The following is a 13,103-nucleotide window of genomic DNA, read 5'->3' on the forward strand; positions in this document are numbered from 1 at the left end:
ACACAGCTCAGACAACGTCCACACCTTCTCCTACACACTCAGATTTTACAAGGTCATAGTCAGTGCATTTTGTATTGATCAGCTTAACCACTGTCTTTTAGCTTTTCCACTTGGATTCGGTAGTAAATCCTGGGGCATTGAGTGGTTTCAATTGGCCTCAGAGGCAGCCGGTGTAATATTATTTTATTCCAGTGGTCATAATTTATCCTGTCTGTAATATCCCCACTGAGGCTGTTGGGAGGAGGATGCAGTTTGTCTTGCGAGTTCCAGTTGGATGCTCAAAGGACTTCTTTGCACTTTTTTAGAAAGAGAATGAGCATTAGCAGTTACATAATCTGATCTCTCCCCCCCCCCCAAACCAGCCTGTGTCTCCTTTCCTCTCTTCTGCCTAACCTACTTCTGCCCAGGGGCTCGCAAAAACATGCATATTCTGTCCCCTTTTTCACAGCTCTCCCATGTGAGTTTATATATGTGTGTGACACGCACAAAGCTGTGTGTCACCTCATATCTTTTCAAACCAAATTCTTGCCACTTCTTTGTTCTTAGTTACAAAGCGGCACCGCATGCCTGTGCATGTTCTAGCAGTTCCCTCAGATTTAGAGCTGAACTAAAGGGGACCTGAATCAATGTTTTCAGAGCAGCGTCAGATCCATTTTTCATCAGTTATTCTTAGTTCCCTCTTTCCTCCTCAAAAGGCGAAAGAGAGATGGACTTGATACTGCGGACTACATGTGAGAGGAGCTGGGTGAGAGGTCTTTAGTAAGACACAGCTTTCAACTATATTGCCCAGATCAATATGCCACCATAGGAAGTGCACTGAGTGAATTGAGAGGCCAATAATGAGCTCAGCGAGTCTACAAGGTCTGGGAAATCAAACACATTGCTCACCTGCTGCAGATATTGGTAGGCCTTGCCTCTTAATAATTTAATAATCATATCGCCGCCCTAACATCAATGAAAATCACTAAACTGGAACGTTGAGTAGAATATCTGGGACCCGGTTTATTGCTTCTGTCGGTCCCCAGGTCTCCAGTGTTTCTTTTGATTCCTCTGAAATCTTTGCCACAATATGACCCAATGTCAGCCTTAGCTGGGATATTGAAATGTCAATACCATTTACAAATCTGCAGATGCTGTGATATCCTCTCAAAGTTATAGAGTTTATGAGTCTTCCACCTGCTGAGTTTATAAGCTATGAGGTCTAAAAGCCAATAAACATTAAAGAGGTTGGTAATAGTTGCAGGTTTCCTTAGAATAAGATTTGTCGCTAATGGTATTTTTATTATAGCTGCAGACAGCCGATACAATCTGAACTAATACAATTGATTAAACTTTCCAACTTCATTATTCCTTTCTTGACACCTCCCTGCCTGAATTAAAATAGTTGGTATTCTAACACTGCAGAGTAAAAAATGTGTCAGCATTCTCTGTATGAAAGGGGTTTTCAGATCCTTTAAACCAAACTTCCATTATAGTGATAAGTGTCAAAAACATAATCACATGCCTACTTAGTCCCTGTGTTTTAAAAAGTGGTTACATTATTGGCCTTTTCCACAGCTTTCAGCCTTCTATCTCCAGCTCTGTTCACCAGTGCCTTTCACTCAAAAATCAGCCCTATGTTAGCCAGGTACACAGGTAGCTAATGGGTAAATGGAAGCTCGGGGATGGGAGGTTGGCTTCTTAAAATATAGGGCAACCTCCCTAATAAGGTCTAAATATCAGACTTGTGGCATGAGCGAAGCAAATTGCTTTCTGACAGTATGTTTAAGATGGTAATCGACTGCCATCTACCACAGCCAATTCGCTCTGAATTGCTAGGTGTCACTCCCTCTCCTTCTCTATCTCACTTCCTTTTCTTTCTATCTGCTGTCCCTCTCATTTTTCCTCTGTCATTCTTCCATAATTCATTGGGGACGAGAAGGCGTAGCAGTCCCCACCCCAGTCTCACATACATCCATGCACGCACGCACGCACGCACGCACGCACGCACGCACGCAGCAGAGTAATGCCCATAATAGATGAAATTGAGTATTATATTCATGAATCCAGTACTTGGTCTAAGCTTAGGGGGGGCTATTATTTGACAGAGTGGTAGCTTTTGTACCTCAGTTTTACAGACATGAACAAGCAGCAACGTGTGAAGGTATACGATAAACCACACTAAATATGTGTAGCCATAAAGTATGTTTGTCCTCCAGGTATTTAAATTAGTAGCGCTGTTGAATTTGAAGACCTACATTGAAACTACTTATATCAAATATTTAAAATAAAATGTATACAAAAACTGGAGCTATAATTACCCAGGTGTACCTACATATTTCCCTGAAATTTTTCCTTCTCACTAACTTCCATTTTAATTGCTGGTGGGCTCATAAAAACAATAGTAGCAATGCCTGTGGTCCTTCAAGGCACTGTCTGTACTCACTGCCCTCTTATACTGTAGGTTCGTTGGCTGCTGCAGAAATGCTTCTTGTCATTGGCCACTCAGGAACAAGAAATGGCGGCTAATTGCGCCTGCCATTGCCCCAATTAATACGCAGGAGCGTAGGTACGGCTGCCTCCATATACAGCTGCTAGATTACCCTTTTTTGTTGTTGTTGGGATTTCCTAGTGGCAACCTCAAGTTGTCGCGTAATGGTTGCTGTGAAATACAAACACAATTATAGGTGCCTGTATGCACAGGCAACAGCCATACTGGTGGAAATGAGCCTGACACATTGAGATGCCCATAACGTGTCCAAAAGCTAAGGTCTGTAGCCCCACTGCGACAGGAGCCCAGTAGGGAGCCACAACCATAAGCCCCCGACACACCAACCCGATAATCGGCCGTCGGACAGTCTGGCGAGGTCGGTGACTCGAGTCTGTTTGGTGTGTTCCGTGCCGTCGTCCGTCAGAGGGTCCGTCGGCCTTCATTTTGGCCGACCTGAGTTGCTGGGTCGGAGGGCGGGCAGTAGGACTCACGCCACCAATCTGATTGGTGGAGTGCTAACGAGCGGGATGAGTGACGAACGCCTCTCAAAATCTGACGAAAATCTTTTAAACTGACCTTTGTCGATCTGAAATGAAGACAGATTCAGCAACTGTATGGCCTATTTCGCTTAGAATGTTTTCAGAAACACGTTTCGGTGGACTATTTACGTTAAAATAAGAGATCGTATTTTGAACAAGCCGCCATTACTATCGGCTGGAGAAGCCAGACCCACGTGACGCGTTTGTTATTTCCGGTTTTCATTTTTTGTATTACGTCTCGCGCACGCGCAGAACGTAACGCTCAAGACGGCGTCGCTTCGATGTGTTCCGAGTCACTTTTTGGACCTCGGGGAGCAGACTGATCAGTCCGACTGCCTTTTCTGCCGATGGTCAGCCGTTGGGTTGGTGTGTCAGGGGCTATAACGTGCAGAAGTCTGACTAATGTGGAAATCAAGAATGGAGTAATACAGTGGATACATTTACCTGTTGACTCATGTGACACAGACTCAGGTTCCTATTAATGTGGGGAACAAAATGCACTTGTTTTTGTGGATGAGAATGGTATATTCACATCATGCCCATGAAGCATTCAATTTGATAATTATTATTAATATCCCAACATTTTGTAAGGTTAGACTGGACACAGTTAGATGCTTGTCTGCGTCTTTGTAACTCCTCTGGCTTGTCAACAAATGTTATCTTGTTTTTTAGGTGTTCCTGAATACTGAAGTCATTCAGCACAAATAATCTTTTCAAAACAAAGCTTTATAAATCATTAGAAATGAGAACATTTTAAAATCAAGTATTTTCTTCGATTCTCACTTTTTTTTCCCGTGTAAAAATATTCATCCTTAGATTAACTAAGATTTGACATTTCAGAATTTTCTGGCCATTATGAGACCCCGCGTACAAGTGACTGCTGCTGAATAAGTGTCCTTTTTCCACCCTCTAGTTGACAATGGCTATAGAAATAGAACGGAGGCTATTGACAGCGCAATGTTTTCTTCTTGAAATAGACACAATACCTTTGTCAACCACACACTATCAGTTCCTCGCTAGCTACGCTGAGGCCCCGGCAGGTCTTTGTTTCTTACCAAGATGCTTCTCCCTCGTCTGATGGAGAGAGGATGAATGAAGGAGGGGAGGATAGAATGTGTGTATGTGTCTTTGTGTGAGTTGGAAAATGGTAAGCAAGTAGGCATCTGCAGAAGCACTGCCTGGCAAGATGACTAGAGCGGGTTCTCCTTTTATTCTGTCTCTCCTCTTCTTGCTCTCTCAAGCCTTACTTTCTTCTTTCTATTGCCTTCCAACCCTGTCTTTCCTACATCCTGTCTCACTCTATTACTTCCTCCTCCCCTCTCTATCTCTTTCACCCTCTTTTCTCCCAGATAAGGCCAGTAGAGCTGCAGGCTGCTGGGCTGGTTAATTGGAACGGGAGAGTCTCGAGGCCTGGCCAGTGAGCCTTGTGCTTCCTACCAAAACATCTTCAGGCACCAAGGCAGCCTCACGCATGCTGCTGCACGCACACGCATACATACGTGAATGTAGTAATGAAAGAGGAGGAAAACAGCACTTATAGGTATCTGAACTTGTATACTGTAAACATACTCTAGATGCCCAGAGCGGCCTTTGATTGCACTAACATATGCACCACCTTTGGCACTGATTGGTGCTCCTATATGTACACATGTACCAAACACAAATACACAGACACATCAATTTATCTCTCCAGGTATTGAAAATACAGCCATTTTCACCCTTTACACTTGAGTGGCACACACTGATATTTATTTGGGAACCCTATCACCCCCTGCGCAACACTGATAGCATGACAGTTTAACCTGGGGCGCAAACACAACACCAATTCATTCTACTTTAGTATGCACTTAAGTTGGATTCATTTGGGTTTACACTTTCAACGCTGGCTGCACCTGTAGTCCGCGAGCTCTTGCATTTTTGAAAGGTTGCAAGTAGGTGGAACCAAAGTGGGATGGTGATGGATGGCTGGGTAACCTGAAAGAGGGAGTTAAAGAGAGAGGGAGTGTGAGGAGCGAGAGGCATGATGGGAAATGAGAGGCATTATGAGGAGGGTAGTATTAAACAGGGAGGAAAAAGGAGGATGAAAGGACAAGCCAAAGAGGTATTTAGAGCTTGGATGAGCGGGCAGCCATACACCAATGTTACAGTATGTGTGCAAAAAACTCACTGCCAGTGTTTCAGTTCCTCTGTCATGGTTTGTACATTACACTGCAGTATGAATAGGCTGGCTGATGGCACGCAGATCTAATGGTGCCGTTGTGTAGAGGGTGATGTGCGTGGGAGTGCATGTGTTGATGCGTGACTGCGTCTCAAGTAGCATCGCAGGCTAAGTGTCACTGATGTGCTCTTTTTTTTCTTCTTTAATTTATGTCCCTCATGCTCAGTCTCTCTCCCTCCCCCCTCCTCTCTCCCTTTTGTCGGCCATTTTGATGGCATGAACATGCATGTAGTAATGTCTTTGAGTGATGTGACTTGCTAACACTGAGAGGTCTGCTTCTACTCGCCCCTGGTGTCACTGGCGTAGATGATGCAGCGTGCGTGGCTCTGTGTGCCTTCATGTGTCCATTTCTGTCATTTATGTGTCTTAATATTTGTTTTGTGTGAGGCTTTCTGTCAGTGTCTTATGTCTGTAACTGATCTCTGACCGTGCAGACTAGTTGAAAACCACCTCTCCCACTCAGTCTCCTTAAAAAGCCTTCATTATTTCCATTCAGTGGTTATTGATTGACTTCATAAAGAAGTCATTTGGATGACCTGTTACTGCAGAACCAAGTAGTCTAAAGCAAGCCACAGTTTACACAGTATGTGATTAGGTGTTCTCTTTCACTAAATCCATGACTGCCTTCTCTTTTCACCCTCACAACATTGCAGCTTGCAGAGCAAACTCATTTACTCCCCATGATTTACCCTGTCAAAGTGTCACGGCAAAAGGAGCAACAAGGAGTCCCACTAAAGTCATTATAATTCTCACAGCAAGGCTAAAGCCCTTGATCTGTTTCATTAGCATCTCCTCATCAGGGCTAAATGCAGTTAGCACTAACAGCCAGAGCTAGTCACTAGTGGCTTACAGTTGACGAGGCTGATCAAAGGCTGTAGTCTGATGTAGAATAAAGGCCCGCTCACCTCTGTGTTAGCACATGACTGGAGGACTGTCGTGGAGCATTGCTTTTGCAATACTGATTAGATCATTGTATTTTCACTCAGCTTTAAGGTGCTCTGTATTCATTTCTTCTTTGTCGAAAAGAACACGTACATTTCAGAGTCACTGTAATTCCTCCTTTCCTCTATTCCTGAGTCATAAGTCGGTCTCCTCATCCTAGAGCTGCATTCCAGTGATGTCAGACATTTAGACTTTCTAGTAGAAAAGATGCACTACAACAGCACTTAAGCATGAAACCCAACTGTAAATATCATTCCTGATTGAAATATGTACAACTATTTCTTTTGCACATGTACTCATTAACAGAAACGAGCATGTATGTTACATTCATTTTAATAAAAAGGAATTGCAAAAATTAAATAATTTTGATATAAATGTCTTAGCACAAGCCTTCTCCCATGTTTCTCTCTTCTACTCCCTCTCCCACCACTTCTTGTTTTAAATCCTTGTTCTCCATCTTGACCAGGAATATTAAAAGTGGCTCAGCGTGCCTCTCTGGTTAATTAGAGCACAGCAGTAGCAGCTTCATGCTGACGGATGGTACACTGCTGAGCTTCTCACAGGCCAGAATTAATGGCTCCTGCCTGACTTGGATATTGTTGGAAACTGTGTGCATGTGCGGAGGTGTATTTGTGCAAAGGAAAACTGTTTGCATGTGTAAATATTTGTGTAAGCTACACCTCTATTATCCTTTGTTGAGACTATTGTACTGTATAAATATTTCATACGCTTCAGCCGTATTTATTGCGCTTGCAAACTGTTTCAGTGTCACATTTACAATTCTAAATAAGGTGTCGCACCTGAGGAGGAAAATAAAAAGTGCAACTACGAACTCTGTGTAGCACTGGTGGGCAGTAAAGTATTCAAACCAGACTTCATCTGACTGTATGTGGGCTGACTGTTTGTGGAAGATGAAAGCCTGGCACAGCTGCACACAACAGCTGTAGTCTGGTCTGTGGGGAACCTGAAGACCTTGGGACAAGGCGGAGCTCTGCAAGAGATGGATTAAACACCAAAACGCACATATTTATGCCCCCCGTAGTTTTTTTTTTTTTTTTTTTCTTCTTTTTTTTTGCTGTTGCCATGGAATTAAAAACATCCAATCTTTGTCACAAGTGATTGATTAAAAATTAGAAATGTTTCCACTGTGGGGTGGACGTAACCAAAGACTCCTGAAGAATTTAAACAGTGTCTGTTGAGACTGTGCCGACATTCCCCATGGGATGATGTGAGAGGAAATGGGTCGGTGGTGGCTCACGTGCCCATGCAGTTATCCTGAGGGTTAAAGAGCTTCACTTGGACAAGAAGTCGCGTCAGGGTGTATGAGGCTGGGTATAGATTGCTCTTTCAGTCAAGCCGCACAGCTCTGCTGCAGCTCAGCCAAGCACTGTGAGCGAGAGAGCTGTCCTTTTTTTCCCGAGGAAAGAATTGAGGCAGATGGTTGTCACACTAGCAGTTAGGAAAACATGTTATTTTTGGATTGAAACGGGACCGAAGCTGGATCGTACATGTCATTTGTAAAACAATGCTGCGTCCAAATGCTGCAGAGAAGACATTGTGGACTTCAACTGTGACAAAAATCATAATCCCAAATGCAGGCCTAAATATAGACACACTGAGTATACACAGTCCAGATGAACACACGCTGTCGCACAAGGACAGTTGCTTTGCTGAATGCAGACAGCTGCACACACAACTAGAATCAATCACGACCACACACACACACACACACACACACACACACACACACACAGCACATCCCCTGGAGCTGTAGTTATCTTTATAATTTTGAGGCTTGTTATGTTTCCTCAGTGTCCTTGGGATTAAATAGTACCATCAGGCGAGCCAGCCAATACCCACTTAATAATTACCAACACAATGCATTAAGGATGCACTGAAAGTTCAATTCAATTCAATTTTATTTATAGTATCAAATCATAACAAGAGTTATCTCGAGACACTTTACAGATAGAGTAGGTCTAGACCACACTCTATAATTTACAAAAACCCAACAATTCCAGTAATTCCCCCAAGAGCAATCATTAGCAATGTGTAATTTGACAGTGGTGAGGAAAAACTCCCTTTCAGGAAGAAACCTCGGACAGACCCAGGCTCTTGGTAGGCGGTGTCTGACGGTGCCGGTTGGGGGTGTGCTGAACAGTGGCAATAATAGTCACAAAGATAATGGAACAGTGACTACAAATGGTAGTCGTAGTAGTTCATGTCATAACAGGGCACTGAGGATGTAGCATGGCACAGCACAGCGTGGTTGGGCGTAGCAAGATGTAGACGCTTGGCAGGACGCAGCCGGACACTGCAGAGCATTGCAGAGCGTTGGACCACACTGACAGCTCCAACCAAGATCGTGGTGCCACCCTAATCCAAGGGAATATTCTGGGCAGGAAAAGAAACACAAGGACTCCGGGGAGTAAACTCCCCAGAGATAGGTTAGTAACAAGCATTTCTGGTTGCAAGGATGCACACAAATGGAAACAAATGGAAAGAGATAGGAGAGAGCAGCTCGGTGTGTCACAGGAAGGAAGGAACTATACCCATAGTCTAGAACTAAAATAGCATAACTAAGAGAGGCAGGCTAAAGAGAGGAGCCTGGTCGGGCTAGAACTCTCCCCAACCGGACCGGGCTGTATCGGCCTGCCTCCCTCTACTCTACTCTGTTCACTCCCTATAAACTATAAGCTTTATCAAAGAGGAGTGTTTTCAGTTTATTCTTAAATATGGTGACAGTGTCTGCCCCCCGAACCCAGACTGGGAGCTGGTTCTACAGGAGAGGAGCTTGATAGCTGAAGGCTCTGGCTCCCATCCTACTTTTAGAGACTCTAGGAACCACGAGAAACTCTGAATTCTGGGAGCGTAGTGCTCTAGTGGGACAATAAGGTACTAAGAGCTCTTCAAGATATGTAGGTGCTTGACCGTTTAGAGCTTTGTAGGTCAGGAGAAGGATTTTAAATTCAATCCTGGATTTTACAGGAAGCCAATGCAGAGAAGCTAATACAGGAGAAATATGATCTCTTTTCTTAGTTCTTGTCAGAATATGTGCTGCAGCATTCTGGATCAGCTGGAGAGTCCTAAGGAACTTATTTGAGCATCCTGATAGTAAGGAATTACAATAGTCCAGCCTGGAAGTAACGAATGCATGGACTAGTTTTTCAGCATCGTTTTGCGACAGGATATTTCTAATTTTGGCAATGTTACGAAGATGAAAAAAGGCTGTGGCAATGTTACGAAGATGAAAAAAGGCTGTTCAACAAAGTCAACATAGTAAACCTTGAAAAACATGGCACTGTGAAAAGAGCAGGAAACACCACTTCTTTCTGTAGCGGTAGGAAGTCCCCAAACACACAGAAATAACTCAATGAATATTCAATTTGGTCAGGGAATATTCCAATCTATTTACCCATAAGGGACACAGATGTGGTTAAAAGAATGGTTGATTAAACAAGCGTAAGCTCTCAAATTGTTCACAAAATGTAATTCTTATGGTCCCAAGGTGTTCAGGGGTTTTATCATGTTTTTGTTGATGTTCATAATGGCAATTAAAACAATGTCATGGTCTGTGTGTGTGAGGGGTGGAGGGGTTTGCATGTGTATAAAACAGCAGGTTGTTTGCTCATGAGTTAGTATAGGCCTATGTCTGCGTATTAGTAGGAAGTGTTTTTGCGTCCGTATAATAAAGGGCTACATTTATTCCTGCCTATGTAAATTTACAGTAAAATGTACCTATCCAGATGTGTCTCCAAGCATGCCTATTGTCTCTGAATAGGACCACGTTTCTTCTCGCAACTGCTAATGAATCCTGTAAATCACGCCTTCCAATTTGCAGGAGCATACGTATGTGGATATGCTAGCGTGTGTGCAAAACGAGAGAATGCGTGCAAATATGCAGACCGGGTTCTGTAGCTCAGAGACCAAAATAAACCAGCCCTGGTTTGATCACTTTTAAAGACATATTAGAAGACATTTTGTCTGACACTGTCTCACATTTAACAACAGTCTGACATGCAGTAAGTAGGGATGCACCGATAAGAAAACTTTGGCTGATACTGATAACCGATATTAACGTTGCTGTTATGGCCCATAACCGATATTTACAGATGTCTGTATAAAATATGTTTCAATGAAAAGTAACGTCTTTCTTTATTTGCAAAACATCTGGAAAAGCCCATAAATCATAGATTCACCACATTTGTTACTGCTAACTTCAAACTCACCGACACATCTCCCTCTCTCTTTTTCTCTCTCTCACCACCACACTGGCTAACCTGCCGCTGTTTGTGTTTGACCACCTCCTGATATTGTCTGTGAACTTCTGGAAGGCAGTTCTCCATATGAGCAATCAAGTTGGCGGTGTAGATGGATTTGCCATGGCGTCCTTCTCGCATTACTTCGTCCTCGCAAGTATTGCATAGTGCGCTCACATGTGTTCTTTTTTTCCACTGTGAACGACGTCCAGACAGCGGACATAAGTCTTCATTTCAGCATGTAAATCCTTTGCTGGGTTACTGTGCCACTGCGTGGCCAAAGCCCTTGCATTGCTAAGACATTGCTAAAAAACGTATCATAAGTTAAAAATATTAGATTTTGTTGGAATGGTCAAGATGGCTTGATTACGTGCCATATTAGGATCAAGTAGACTATTGCCCTTTATTTTGCTTCGCCGCCTGTGTGAAAGTTACGAAGACGGATTGGGAGGACAGAGTTGTTGTGTCTTTAAGCCTGCAGGTAGTCACAGAGCCGAACCGATGTCTGTGTGAAAAGGGACAGCCGGTATGGCAGGACTACACCCAGTACAATGCGCGAATCAACCTACAAGCAGCTGAACAATAACAAAGCAACGTTTTGAGTGGCCGAAGTTATTGATAACTTACAGAAACATTGCATGCCATTGTCCACTTTGTCTTTCTCTCTCTCTCTCTCTCTCTCTCTCTCTCTCTCATTAAACACATGCGCACGTGCGTTGCTGCCGTTTTAATGCATTATAATGCATAAAGTTGGCGGTTTGTCTTTCAGGTTCGCATTATTGATTAATGGTGCGGATCGGCTCACGCACACTAGATGCCAACATTGTTGTATTACACGTCACACCTCTTTTGATTCCGGAATTTGTGCTTGTTATGCAAAATCACACACTGGGGCATCATTATGCTGCCTTTGCTTGGTTCTATGAAACAAAAAGCAAAACTGGCATAACGGCGAACCTTCATTACGGCCCTATTCTGGAATCTGTGTGAAAGGGGCTTATGTGGTCATCATAGGTGTGTACTATGGGTGGGACAAAATATCGATATGGCAATATATGATTGTGCTTCTTTGTAGGATACAATAATTTCTTTTGGGTTCTGGGTTTGACCTGGATTCGAACCCAGAACCTTCTTGCTGTGAGGCAGAAGTGCTAACCACTGAGCTACCATACTGCCTTATTACAATGAATACAGAGAGAAAACCTGCACTTATCCTCATTTACAGGCATTTGTATTCATAGTTAGACCGATATTGTGATGTATCATTTTAGGATTGTCTAGCAATATATTGATTATCACAGAATTGCTGTATCGTGACATTATCAGTATCGTGGGTCGTGTATCGTATTGTGAGATACTCTGAGATTCCCACCCCTAGTGTGTACATATGTGCAGAGTTCAACAGCTTTGGCATATGCTGACATTTTTTATTTATATATATATTTTTATTGCATTAGTACAATAGGACATAGTACAAAATGGTGACATATTTTACAGACAGATGTAACGTGCGAGCCTGCAGATGTTTTTGTTTTTTGAATTTTGGAATAATGCAACGCTCATATTTGCTGTTCGGTTGCCTAAGCAAATTTTCTTCCAACCTTAAACACTTGAATGATGAGCATGATGTCCACTGTGCTTCCCATGTTAACAATATAACCTCACAAGTTCCATCTGAAGGCAGCATTGCTTATCTTGCTTGCCAATATGAATATCAGCCGGAGAAAAATAGCCCTAAAAATATTAGTCTTCCTCCCGCTTCTGTTTTTCACAGCTCTGTCTGTCCCTTCTGTCCTCCCTTATCTTTCTCCATCGATGTTGAGCCTCGCCCGTCTGAGATCATGATTATGCAGCCTTTCTTTCTCTGTGTGTCTGTATTTCTCCCACTTTCCCTCCCTCCCCTGCTTGTTGCCAGCGTCCTAGCTGTTGTCACTTTGAAGCCAGGCAGGATAGCATAAGGGAGCATGGGCAGGGGTGAGCCTAGCTTTAACTGTAGACTGTTTGTGATAGAAATTAGATCTCACTCAAGAAATAATGGCTAGGGATTAGGCTGAGCCCCAGGGTCAAGGCTGGCTGTTCAGACAGCTATTGACTCTGCAGCACTCAACTCTGAATCGCATTTAATTTAATGATGTGTGGGTTTGCATATGCATGTTCATCGTGTGTGTGTGTGTGTGTGTGTGTGCCTGTGCCTGTGGTCGGGTGGGATTTATTAAGTATACTCTATTGCTGATTGGCCAAAATATGTATGGATGACAGCTATCTTCACTGCATATACAATCATTATGGTAAGGTTCAGTACATTGCTTGACATATCTATTGGCATGACTGAGAGGGAGCAGATGAGATTTATATCACTCAGGCCCCTCGGAGCTATGCAAAACGCAAGAAAGCTTTTTTCGCTTGGCTCTCGACAAACTTTTTTTTTTGAAGTGTCAGCTTTCAACTGAAAAGAGGAAAGGGATTTTTGTATATGGTGTCTAAGACAGCAGGCGGAAGCAAACTACAGGCAAAGAAGATGAAAGATAAAAGATTAAATACAGTAACGTAAAAACGAATAAGGGCTGATTAACTTAACTTGGAATGGGTCACATTTAGATATGACATCCACAAGTTTGTATAGTTGGAATGAAATGCACTCGAACATGTCTGTATGTGATTTACATTTTGTTTTT

General features: G+C 43.0%; 1 protein-coding gene across 1 annotated transcript in view; it reads left to right on the forward strand.

Moving 5' to 3' along the window:
* Window positions 1-13,103, forward strand: part of LOC116036048 (neurexin-2-like) — a 446,903-nt gene that overhangs the window by 86,302 nt on the left and 347,498 nt on the right. The window lies entirely within an intron of this gene.

Source organism: Sander lucioperca, chromosome 17, assembly GCF_008315115.2.
Source record: "Sander lucioperca isolate FBNREF2018 chromosome 17, SLUC_FBN_1.2, whole genome shotgun sequence".
In the NCBI taxonomy this organism is placed as follows: domain Eukaryota; kingdom Metazoa; phylum Chordata; class Actinopteri; order Perciformes; family Percidae; genus Sander; species Sander lucioperca.